The sequence below is a fragment of the Gossypium arboreum genome, chromosome 8, assembly GCF_025698485.1.
Source record: "Gossypium arboreum isolate Shixiya-1 chromosome 8, ASM2569848v2, whole genome shotgun sequence".
NCBI classification, from domain to species: Eukaryota; Viridiplantae; Streptophyta; class Magnoliopsida; order Malvales; family Malvaceae; genus Gossypium; species Gossypium arboreum.
Genome location: NC_069077.1, coordinates 35,700,226 through 35,714,414, shown reverse-complemented (window position 1 = coordinate 35,714,414; position 14,189 = coordinate 35,700,226).

The window sequence follows — 14,189 nt, the reverse complement described above, 5'->3', positions numbered from 1 at the left end:
AGAGGGGATGCGAAGTTGGCTTTAAATAGAGAGAACCATGAGGAGAGTAGAAGTACCTTTCTTGGCTGATCCCTTTTGCTTTATGGCGTGCTCGTTTGGGTTAGGCGTCGGCTAAGAGTGCTCGGAGCGTGGATTAACTCCAATCGCCAATCAGGTGTGTATTTCTCACTACTCTAGCTATAGGATGGCTACTTCGGGCCGCGATGGGCCGAAAGGGGTCATGTGGGCCCAATGGGCCTACAGGCCCAATTGGATAAGTTGTTTGATTGTGTAGTAAATATTAGACTAGGCTAGGTGAATCTCATATTTGTGGCTAGATTTGGGCTAAAAGGGCCACACGAGCGTGTGGGCCCATTTGGGCCGAGAAAAGGCTTTAGGCCCATTCGTATTGTTATCCCTGTTTAGAATACTTTAGTTTACCAAATTACTAAAATGCCCTCAATTTGTAAAATTAATAAAATACCCCTGGTTTGTAAAACTACCAAAATACCCCTGGCTTGTAAATTACCAAAATACTTCTGATTTGTGAAATTATCAAAATACTCTCGATTTGTAAAATATCGAAATACCCCTGTAGGGTAGAATTACCGAAATACCCCTGTAGGGTAGAATTACTAAAATACCCCTGTAGGGTAGAATTACCGAAATACCCTTATAGGGTAGAAATACTGAAATACCCCTGTAGGGTAAAATTACCGAGATACCCTTGTGGGGCAAAATTACCGCTTGCCCTAGGGTGTTAATGACTTATTTGCCCTTGTGGGCAAGTGGTGACTTGGATTTGTGTGGTTGAGGGATTTGATTGTGAATATATGTTGGTGATATGAATGACTTGACTGTGATTGTTTGATTCAAATATGGGCATGACATTCTCGCATACATGACATGTTGCATGGGTTGGGTTTTATAAATGGAGGAAGTGCTAAAAGGGCTATGCCCTGGGCCATCAAAAGGGCTTTGCCCGGCCATCAAAAGGGCTTTGCCCCGTTTATCAAAAAGGGCTTTGCCCGATTATTAAAAAGAGGCTAGGCCTCTAGTTATATGATAAAGACTATCGCCAATGGAGAGTTTGGTTGGGTGGGTTGAGTTATTCCCCACATGGAGAGCTTGGTTGGTACGGGTGGAGAGTAGCGGATGGTGGGTTGAGTAGTCTCCCAAAATGGGCTTGCATACATTCATTGGTATTTCATGTGATAGTGAAATGGGCCTATGGGCCATATCATTTATAGTAAAGGCTTTGGCCCAGTGATATGATTTATGATAAGGCTTCGGCCCAGTATATGTCGAGAATGAATAGGGCTTTGGCCCAAATTGTACTGATACTGTGTTATTCACTGTTTGTTTGTTATTGGGATTACACACTGAGTTTTCATAAACTCACCCCGTTTCTAACTGTGCAGGTAATCCCTAAGCTTAGATAGTTTGGAGCTGCGAAGGACTCGGAGATGGCCACACTACTATTTCTGTTTCTTTTAATTGCAATTAGATTTAGTTTTAGGTTTTTAAATTATGTGATAAGGCCGTAGGTGGGTTTTAAGTTTTAATTTGGATTGTGATTTCTTATACTAAACTACTAGTCTAGGAAAACTCGAGATTTCAAAATGGCATGATTTTTCTAAGGAACACGAGCTTCCAACAACAAAGTTTTCAAAATGCTTCCGCGATTTTAAATGAGGTAATATACCAAAGGCAAACAAATTGGTAAACGTTTTGATGAGAACTTTAGTTTAATAATAATAAAAGAATTTAGATTCAGTAATGGATTTTCACCGGAAAGATCAAATTTGAAAAATGGTTTGATGTGATGCACCAGATTTGGCCATAACGTCTAGGCCAGGTTTGGGGTATTACAAGTAGCTCCAAGCAGTCAGCCATTACACGCCCAGCTCCATCGCACGCACGTCCCACGCACAACGTGGGCGTTGCCTCGAGTGGCTCCCACCTCACTTGCACCAGCCTTCACCCGCGCCTGCACGCCTCTGCACCATCCTCAGACGCGCCGAGTCTCACGTCTTTGTCGGCGCCCATGCTGCTACCAGCCTTACTGCTCCCACATGCACCACGCCCGCACGCCCTAGCTGCTTGTGTGGCATTCCTTTCCCATCCATCCTAAGCCACAAACCTCCAACCCTTCTTTTAAATTCCCATCTTTTTCTTCATTATTATTAATTCCTAGAGTTTTTATATTTTTACAAAAAAAGGTGGTAAGACCTAGTTTTTCTTAATTTTAATTTTAATTAATTAATTTTTCAAATCATTGAATTACTAATAATTTTTATTAAAATTTATTGAGAAACTAATTTTTCCATCTTATGATGAGGTTAAACATGCCTCGCAAGAGAACTCATGCTTCCACTCAAATTGATGAAACACAAAACAAATTCCACTGTGAAGAAGCCAAAGTGAGATATGAAAATATCTTCAAAAACCAACAGATGCATCCAGAAAAAGGCTTCACTTTAAAGGAGAGCAACTACCGAGACTTTATGGCTCGTATTCATCAAGTTGCTGAAACCCTAAATTGGGAGTTGTTTTGTGAAAAAAGACCAAGTGTGGATGAGGAACTAGTTCGTGAGTTTTATGCAAATTTAACTTTAGGCGAGATGATAGAAGTTCCAGTTCGCGGAATAAAGGTACCGATAAATTCAAATGCTATTAATGAATTCTTTGAATTACCAAATCTCAAAAACGATGAATATTCCACATTGATGAGCAATATCAAGCTTGAAAATCTGCGAGAAATTCTCGAGGAGCTTACAGTTGAAGGTTCCAGTTGGACTGTGTCAAAACAAGAAACCCACACGTGTCGAAGAGAATACTTAACACCTATTGCAAAGGTAATTTCATCTGTTTCAGCCTTCTGCCTAGCTCACATGAGACTACAATTTCATTAGAGCGAATGGTCTTACTATACTCAATCTTAACGGGTAAGACCATTGATGTGGGAAAGATCATCCTGAAAGAAATTCGAAACTGTGCCACTAGACGTTCTGGCCCTGTTTACTTCCCCTTTACAATAACTATTTTGTGCTTGAAAGTAGAAATTCTGGCTAATGTCAAGAAGACAGGGTACACCCAAGGCACAATTACAGATTGGGACCTCTACCGAGTAGCCGGAGACTCAGTTTTACAACAATGAGTTGATGAAAGTGAAGAGCCTGAGAAACCTGATGAAGAAGAAGATTCCACGATGCAATCATTTGAAGTCCCTAATAAGGTGGATCCAGTAGGGCCAAAAGATGAATCAGATGCTGGAACTTCAATGTTTCGAGCTAAATTGTCAAGCCCAGACCTTCGAGATGAGCTATCAAAACTGATGGACTTAATGCAACATATGCAATGGCAGCAACAAGCCTACTAGAGATACTCAAAAATAAGGGATGACTCGATGAGAAGTGCTTTTAAGAAAATATACAATGACCCATTTATTTTTATGCCTGAGTTTCCAGATTTTATAATCGAGCCATGGACTCCACTATCAAAAAAGGAGCGAAGCAATTCATAAAAAGGCAATAGTGATGGAGCAAAAGATGAGTCAAATATAGAAGGGTCTGCAAATAAATAAAGGGAGGATCTTGACTTTATTTTATCTCTGTTCTTAGGTCATTTTAGGATTAAGTTTAATTAGGAATTTATTTCTATTTTTTGCATAATAAAACAAGAGAGGAAAATCACTAATAAAATGTGAGCCAGTCACAAAACTTAAAGTGTGGCAATAGATATATACATGTCTGGGATTGGATTTAGAAAGAGCTTGGTAGTTAAGCAGACAAATTGACTCACCTCCTCTTTCCTAAAATCCTACCTAGTGTATAGTATCTATTCACTTTAAACAATGAGGACATTGTTCATTTTAAGTTGGGGGGACCGAGAAATTGAATTATTTCCACTCAAGATAAAATTTTTCTTTCAATTATGATTAGGATATATTTTGTTCAGAAATTTGAATTCTGTTAAGTATGCTCAATTTAAGTATGAATAAAGTTCTATTATTTCAATAATTTATTATGTTAGTTTAATAATGACATGAATGTGTTTTTAAAAAAGCATGCAAATTCGTACCATAAAATTTTTAGTTCTTTAGGAAAGTTAGGTATGCATGAAAGTTTAAGTCTTTAGAATTGACTTAGTAAGTTTCTTGAGGCGAAATCCTAAGGAGCATGAAACGTTGGAAATGATTTAGGCAACTATTGTTTGGACCGTTTGAGCCTTTCAAGCCCACCATGGTATATTTTATCCATTGAAACCCAACTTTGAGACTATATGGCCTAATTTTATTCCGACCCTTATAATAATTAGCCATTACTTTTCCCTTAATAATCTTAAAATTGTCCCAAACACTAGACTCGGTAATATTCTAGATGTTGTTCGAAGATAAGTTTGGGGGAGTTGACAAGAAGTATCAATTGCTCAAGAATTGTAGCACACAAAATAAGTACTCGTGTTAATTAAAAAAAAAGCACATATATTTGAAAAAGAGCATATGAAAGTCAAGTTGGTGTATCGAAGGTAAAAACTCCGAAGGTTTAATTGACGCTGAGTCTAGGGTTTTTTTTAAAAACAAAATTTATCCATCTTTCACTTACCCCTAGCCTAACCACGTTACAACCCTGATAAAGACCTATTGATTCAAAGTCCTTATGCTACCTACATTAGTGGAGAGAAATTGCTACGATCAACATATGAAGACATAAGTTAAGCTTAATGATTACAGCTTAGTCTCTAATAAAGGAATAAAAATCAAATTGGTAAGGATTAACATGTCTTTATTACAAAAGCATTTAGTCTAAATTTTGCTATAATAATAAGTGGTTGAATTAAGTTGAACAATATGCATACTTAAGTAGCATAACTAACAGATTTCTTGTCTTTGAGCATAAGTATTTTAAGTTCATAATTTTGGGAAAATGTTGTTCAAGGAATTTTTCAAAGGTGTTTCAGAGATTCTTTTCAAAATTTATGCATTACTCAGACGAGCAATGAATTAAGTTTGGGGTGTGGAAACACAAAATTTATAAACTTTTCATACCCGATTCTACTTAAATTCATGCAAATTCGGTTAAATTCTTGTAAAAAAAAATTAAATATCATAAAATAATTAACTTATGTTAAAAATATGAACATTATGAATTTTAATTAATTTTATAGTTAATTTTGATTAAATTTGGTTATTTTTGACAGAATTACACAATTGGAGAAAAAGGGCCCGGTGAACACTGCGAGAAGAACAAAACCGAAAGCAATTTGAAGTATTGAGGCCAATTAATTTCCAGCCCAAGACGGTCCAGAAATGTGTATTAATTCATAATTAAATTAATTTTAATTTATTTCCTATTTAATTTAGGTTAAATGAATTAATTTTAATTAATTATGAAGAAAGGGCCTGGTGAACCGCACTGGTTGAACCGAATGAAGTGAGCCGAACCAGCCACTAATTGGGCTGACCAGAACTGTCCATTGGCTGACCCAAATCAGCAAATTAGCTGATAAAATATGCTTGCAAAAAGGCCCTTGAAAAACCTCCAAATTACGTTCAAACCCCACCTTTATTTTAGGCTTTGTAGATTTGGCCCAGCCTATTTTTAGCAAGGTTGAAAGTTTCAACCTTGCCATGTGTGTGGCCGGCCATGGGAGGGATCTCTTGGCTGCTGAATTTGCTATTTTTAGCAGCCCTATTTAGCTATAAAAGCCACCCTATGCTGCCCATTTCAAAGCATCCCTCAGCATCCCTCATTCTACAACATTCTCTCATCTTCTCTTCACTTCTCTCAAAGTTTCCTCTCCATTTTTCCATCCCATTTTCCCTTCCTCTTGTGCCGATTTCCTCTCTTGAGAAAGAGGTTTTCTTCAGCCATATTGGGCAGCAATCAAGGATTCATAGAAGCCTTGCTCGGCGAAGACAACGAAGACTAAGAACAGAGCAACAGTCAAGCTGCAGAGAAACACTGGATTTGCTTTCTGTTCCCTTTCTTTTTAATTTCTATTGTTTTTATGATCAACATATCTATGAAAAATATTGTTGTTGAAATGGTTTTTTAATCAATTTAGCTTGAATTTAATTCGTGTTGGGTTGATTATATTTTTCCTACTTGAATTATTAAATTAGTGTTTATGCTGTTATAGGCCTCAGTGAAATGTTTGATTAAGTAAAATCATGCTTAGGTTATCTGGCATTATAATTGTTTAGATAACTAAAGAATTAATTGTTTAAACGGATTGAAATTGAAATTGCAATTGATGGACTCGGTACTTAATCAGTGCATGTTTAATTCTTCTAAGGTAACTGAAAATTAAATTAGCATTGTATTTGGCGATAGATATGCCTTGCATAACTTGCAAGATTGTTGTGATTAAATTGTTTCAAGGTATGGCTACTTTGTTACTTCACATAATCTTTTACATGTTTATTAAGTTGAATTAATAGGTTGAATCGACATAGTAATATGCGAGAGATAATTTGATTTAATAAGTATGTATGTGCGATAGCTTGTTTACTTTATTAAATCTGTTTAGTCGGTTGAATTGGCATAGGGATATGTTCAAGAGATAAATGGAATTTTTTTAATTAGTAAATATGTTCATAAGTTAGCAAATTACTGGGTTGCCGTGAATTTATTCATAACAACGTAAGCACGGATTTAATATTTCTAAGTTAAAAATGTATAATTAATCCAACACAATTATATCATCTTAATTAAATCTTAATTGAAATCGTGCACCAGAACTCTTTTATTTTATTTAAATTGTTTGCTTAGTTTTAAAATCTTAGTTTATATATCACTCTTTTCAAACCAAAATCATTTTTACCTCACCAAAGTGTTTTAATTAATTTCATAAATATCGCTTTTTACAGTCCCTGTGGGTACGATAACTCGACATTTACTTGTCACTTTATTACTTGTTACGATTGTGTACATTGCACATTTCCACCGTTCCAGGTTCACCTTTACATCCTATTAATATTAAGCCCAGATCGTCTTTGGCCCCAAGGGCCCACGTATATCTTTCAAGCTGCACTCCAACTGTCTCAACTACTTCTCTAGTATCAACCTATCTCCACCTATTGGGACTAAGGCCTTCCAGATAGTACTCTAATACATTTCTTGCAGTTAAGAGATCCTCTAGAACTAGAGCACGACCATTACGAAGCCTTTGAAATTGGGCTAAGCCATCCCTTTTTGTAATGCTTCGCTTGAACAAGCACACATCCTTGCTCGGTGGAGACCACTCGATTTGAAAATTAAATCTATCAGCAAGCTTACACTTCACCTAAATGTATTTTCCCTAATTCAAACAGAGATAAGAACTCCAATTGGAGATGATGGACTCAACATCACCGTGAGAGGTGAAATTGTAAAAGTCTGATGACTTCTCTCTGTTATAGGCCTTCAATTGATATAAACATTGAAAAAGGCGAGTAGTGGTACCTCGTTATGCTGATAGCAGTCGATGAAGTAGGCTATCGCGATCCACCAAGAAAACCCAAGAATCTGACCAAAGGCGATCCTGTAGCCTTGGAAAAGATGACAGAAGAAACAGTTCAGGAGCAAATAGAATTCGGCTTCCAAAACATGGAAGGGAGCAGGAAACTGCCATCGCTGGTATCACTCAACCTGTGTGACCCTTTAGGAATAGAAAAGTTGTACACGAAATTGGGGATTTTAGTCCCTCGTACAGCCAAAGTTCAACATATTTATTGGTTTTTCGTAATATAGACATAGAAATTGGCCTCCATGGGGACCTTCAATGTTCGTTCTCATGGTGGATAACTAGGAATTATCTGATCACCAACTCCTCTGACTTTTACTATGGCTTCAATAAAAGAAGAAAGCAAATACCTAATATAAAAAATTTTACAAGATTTACATTGAAGAAAAGCTTTAACCGATCTTAGTTACAAAAAATGCTAAGATTGTGAGTTTTAGGGCTTCTAAAATCCCCCTTTTAAAGAGTTTCTTTCCCTCGGACTTTAATGATTCAAATAACAGAGGAATAACAACGACCAAATACAGACAGACATAATCCACTTCTACACGTGGTGAGATAAATGTCATATATCATGATTACATCATGTTCCACAAGCCGTGCAAATTTGAAGTAAAGGCTCTAAAATGCACCACTTTATAACCATTTTTAGACCTAATAGAGAGGACTCAATTGTTATGTATTTTTTATTAACAGCACGAGACTTAGGCATAACCAGGATTACCTATTCGCAACTCGTACATGGGCCCTACCAGTTGGAGGCATGTAGGTCTCATAGTTGGGGTTTACTAGAAGGGCTCCCGAAGGTGGTTCGTGAGCCTAGTTCATATACAACAGGGAGTTCACGTGTAGAGATCGCGAAATCAAATAGGAAGACTAGTGAACACATGTTAAGTCTAGATCAGTACACATGTCAGCATGCATGGAGCCTACCTATAACGTCAATTCCATGAATAGTAACTGTACATATAAATACCTAATTATCCTCTTTAATAGGACACAGTAGAAAAACACTCAATAATTGGTGCAGTGAGTGGAACAATGGAAATGTGCAAGTGTACACAATCGCAACAAGTAATAAAGTGACAAGTAAATATCGAGTCATCATACCCACAGGGGCTGTGAAAAGAATTATTTATGAATGTAATTTTAAAAATACTTTGGTGAAGAAAAATATTTTGATTTGAAGAGGTGATTAAAAACTAGGATTTTAACAAAGTAAAATAAATAAAAATAAAATAAAAGTTCCAATGCAGGATTTCAAAAGATAATTTTAATTAAGATGACATAATTGTGTTAGATTAATTACATTTCTTAACTTAGAATTATTAAACTCGTGTTCACGTTGTTACGAATAAATTAACTGCAACTTGGTAATTTGCTAACTTATGAACATACTTACCTACCAAAATCCATTTATCTCTTTACTATATCTCTACATTAATTCAACCGATTAAACAATTTTTAATAAGCAAATGTGTTAATGTACATACATACTTATGAAATTAAAATAATCTCTTGTACATATCTCTATGCCAATTCAAACAATTAATTCAATCTCATAAGCATATAAAAGATTATGTGAAGTAACAATGTATTTCTACCTTGAAACAGTTTAATCACAAAGATCTTGCAAGTTATGCAATGCTAATGTATCATTAGATACAGTTGCTAATTTAACCCTTAGCTACCTTAGATGATTAAACATGCACTGATTAAGTATCATGTCAATTAATTATAATTTAAATCCTTTTAAATAATTAATTCATTAGTTACCTTACAATTGTAATGCAAGAATAACTTAGTCATGGTTTTACTTAATCAAACATCTTACCAAGGCCTATAACAACACAAACACAATTTTAATAACTCAAGTAGACGAAATGCAATACCTAACATGAATTAAATTTAAGTCATATTAATTAAATTAACATATTAGCATCACAAATATTCATAGACATGTTCATCATAACAACAAAATTAAAAGGATAGGGAACAAGAATTAAATCCTGTGTTTCTCCAAGGTTTGACTAGTTTGCTTTGCTTCTCCTTCTCTGCTTGTTCATGTTGAACCAAGACTTCCACAAACACTTGAATGTTTCTCCAAATGGTAGTTTAATAACTCTTTTTCAAGAGGTGAAATCGGCAAGGGAATGGGGGAGTAAAATGAAGAACGATGGAAGGGAATGAAGAGAGAAATGAAGAAATGAATGGGGTTGAGATGTGTTTGAAGTGAGTAGCCAAGGGGGTATTTATAGGTTGAGAAAGCTGCTAAAAATAGCCAAAATCAGCAGCCAAAGACTCCCCCCATGGCCGGCCACACATGTGGCATGTTTGAAGATTTCAAACATGTTATTTTTAGGTAGGGGCAAATCTTGAAAGGCATGAATAGTGGAAAGGTTTGAATGCAAATTGAAGGAGTCTTCAAGGGCTATTTTGAAAGCCAAATAATCAACCAAACAAGCTGATTGGGTCAGCATGTGGGACGGTTTTGGGCTGCCCAATGCTTGGTTGGATCAGTTTTCTCGGTTCAGCTCAACTGGACCCTTTTTCATAGTTAATTAACAATAATTTATTTAACCCAAATCAAATTGGATTAAAATTAAATTAATTATATTATGAATTAATACACATAATTTGGACCGTCTTTGTAACGACCCATTTTTAGTGAAATCAGAATAGTGGTTTTGGGACCACAAATTGGAAGTCGTAAAATTTATTTTAATATCAACAAAATGTTAGAATTATAGTATAAAAATTTCGTTAAGAAATTTTACCGTTTGTATGCTCAATTTGTGAAATAGGACTAAATCGCATAAAGTGAAAAAGTTATGTTCTATTAACTAAAGGTGTAAACTAGCTGTAGAACCTTAAATTAGAGGTCCGTATTGATTAATTAGACCACTAATTGAGTTAGTGGATGTACATGGGTTTCAAATCATGAAATTGTCAAAGTTAGGTTAGTATTAGGTGATTTAATTGATAAAAAATTAAAAAAAAAGCTAGCTATCATCTTTTTCATTTCTTTCTTCACCAACCGATTCTAGCAACAAATAAATATCCATAGAAGCTTGAAAATTTCAGCCAAGCTATTCTCTTGCATGTAAGTTATTTTGGTGGTTGTTTTTGTTGATTTTTATGTTTTTGGAGCCCTTTTAGCCTAAGCTAGCTAATTCGGGGGCTAATTTGCAATATGATTGAAAGTCTTAGGTTTTTTCCATGAGAGAATTTTGGTAGTTTTTGAATTTTAATGGAATAAAATGAATCTTGGTTGTTAAATAAACAACATTTGTTAAAGGATTTTTAATAAAATTGTCAAATAGAGGTTAAATTGTGAAAATTGAAAAGTTTGTGATAAATGTGTGAAATTATGGGATATATAGGCTGATTTGGACACCTATAAAATTCATCTAGGCTTAGGTGTTGAGAAATTGCATGAATTTCATTTTACAAGCCTAGGGACTAAATTGTAAATAAGTTAAATGTTGGGGGCAAAATGGTAATTTTACCATATTATGAAATTGGACTGAATTGAATAGAATAATTATTAAATTAGTTAAATTTGATATTATATAGATCAAGAAAAGCAACGTGGGAATTTAAACCGGGGAAAAGAAAAAGTAGTAGATTGATTGGTGGACTTACTCCGTACTAATTTAAGGTAAGTTCGTATAATTACATTGTGTATTTATATACTTTAATTGAAATATATGCATATGAATTTAGTAATTATGGTTTATAAATATTGAATGCATAACTAATATAGTACTAAGAATACCGAGCCCTATTTGAACCTTAGTAATTCGTACGATACAATGACATGTCATTAGGGTTACCGATTTTGGTTGAGATCCTGCATGTGTTGCGAACTCATCACAGCTCGTATAAGGTTATCGATTCTCAGCTCGTAAGAGCTTACCGTATTTCAACTCGAAGGAGCTAACCGATTATGGCTCGTAAAAGCATACATGTACAGGAACTGACGAATTTATCGTTCAATACACTCCGCATGTACCACCCGCGTATCTAACGATATTCTAGATGGTTCAACAGGCATAGTGTTATTACGGGATTATACAACTTCGATATGAACTAGTACAAATATTTACATGGAAATGATTGATATTTGATATATGGATTCATAGCATAGATGTTATAGGTACATGGAATTCAATTAATTGATGAATTCATAGATGATTATCGGTGTTATGAATATATGACTAACATGATTATGGATTGTATGATAGGCTTTGGCCAAATTGAATTGGGTTATGTTTTGAGTTATTTACCTAAAATTGTATTAATATGGTAAGTTTGATTTTATGATTTACGAACTTACTAAGCTTAATTGCTTACTCCGTTTATTTGTTCATGTTTTATAATACTTCAGAAGCTCATTCGATTCGAAAATTTTTAGAGATTGCGTCACACTAGTACTATGGACTTTATATTTTTTGGGTTAAATGGCATGTATAGGTATTTTGGCTAATGTGACCTATATGTTTTGTGGTGTAATTAGCCAATCGATTTGGCTTGAAAATGATATATGTTTTGATATGTAATTAGATGGAAATGTCCTTACAATATATTATGTATATTTGCTATGTGAAAACCATGTTGATGAAATGGTATTGAAAGTGCCAAGTGGTCAAAATTTTGAGAATGCTATGTATGCTAAGTTAGGCAAAATGTCTCATACATATAGTTGACCATTAGGTAACCTTTGAAGTATGTTTGGTATGTTTTTAAGTGGTCTAATGAATTAAATTGTGTTTTCGTGTTGTAGTGTAAATATTCATGTTGTAAACTTGATATTGGTTGGTTTTAAATGCCTATTTATGCCATAGTTGTATGCCAATTGATGTGTATAAGTTGGTACCAATATGGGTGAGGAATATGGCTTAGAAAATGGCCTATTTTTGTCCACACAGGCAGAGACACGGGTGTGTGTCTCAGCCATGTGTGACACACGGCCGTGTGTCCTCTAATGCTTCTTTTGAAAGCAAGTCAGTAGCTTTACACGGCCTAGCACATGGGCGTGTGGCTTGGCTGTGTGACACAAGTCAGTATACCCTCCAGTTTTCACACGGTCTAGCACACGGCATGGCACACGGATGTGTGAGGCCATTTTGAAGGGTACACGGCCTAGCACACGGGCATGTGGTCTGGCCATGTGACCCAATTCAGTGAGTTACACGAAGTCAGACACAGCCTGAAACATGGGCGTGTCCTATAGCCACACGGACGTGTCCCCTGACCACACGGCTATGTGACCCCTAAACTTTGAAAAATTTTCAATGTTTTCTTAAAAATTCGTAGAGAACTAGGTTTAGTCCCGAACCACTTCTAATGCCTATTTAGGGCCTCGAGGGCTTGTATTAAATACTTTATAAATGTATTGAATGGTTTTGATATGAATGATAAATACATATGAAATGTATGATTGTTTGACTTATAAGTTCGGTAATGCTCTATAACCCTGTTTCGGCGACAGATACGGATTAGGGGTGTTACAATCTTAGGCTGAAAATTTAATTCGCCTTGATACTTCAAAATTGCTTCTCGGTTTTGCGCTTCTAGCAATGTCTACTGAGCCATTTTTCGCCCTTTGTGCAAATCTATCAAAAATAATCAAAATTTGATATAAAATTAATTAAAATTCAACATGTTCTAATTTGAGTGTAGTTTAATTATTTTATAATTATTATATATTTTTCAACAAGAATTTTACCGAAATTACATGAATTTGAGTTAAAAACGGCATGAAAAAGTGTGTATATTTTCGTGTTTCCACACCCCCCAAACTTAATTCATTGCTCGTCCCGAGTAATGCACAAATTTGAAAAGAATTTCTTGGAAACACCTTTGAAAAATTCCTTAAGAACAACATTCTTCCCAAAATTATGATTTTAGTATACTTATTCTCAAGAACAAGAAATTTGATATTTACGCTACTTAAGTATACGTATCATTCAAATTAATCTCAATTATTATTATGGTAGCAAAAATAGACTAAATGCTTCCTAATAAAAACATGTTAAATCCCTACCAATTTTATTTTATTCCCTTTTTCAAGATTAAGTTGCAATCATTAAGCTTAACTTATGTCTTCATATGTTGAACATAGTAATTTCTCTCCACTAATGTAGGTAGCATAGAAACTTGAATCAATAAGTCTTTAAAAAGGTTGTAACGTGGCTAGGATAGGGGTAGGTAAAAGATAGATAAATTTAGTCTAAAAACCCTAGACTCAACTTGAATCGGACCTTCAGAATATTTACCTTCAATACACCAACTTGTTTTGCTTTCACATGCCTTTTTGCATATATTTTTTTTCACAAGCATTTTGCTGTATGTACTACAATTTTTTTGAGCATTTGATACTTCTTTTCAACTCCCCCAAACTTATTTTCAAAGAACATTCTGAATAGTATTGAGTCTAGTGTTTGGGACATTTTAAAGATAATTAAGAGAAAAGTGATGGCTAAATATTGCAAGGGTTCAAACAAAATTAGGCCATATAGTCTCAAAGTTGGGTTTCAAAGGATAACAATTCATCAAGGTTGGCTTGAAAGGCTCAAACGATCCAAACAAAAGTTGCCTAAATCATTTTAAACATTCCATGCTTCCTAAGATTTCGCCTGAAGAAACTACTAAGTCAATTCTAGATACTTAAACTTTTATGCATGCCTAATTTTCCTAAG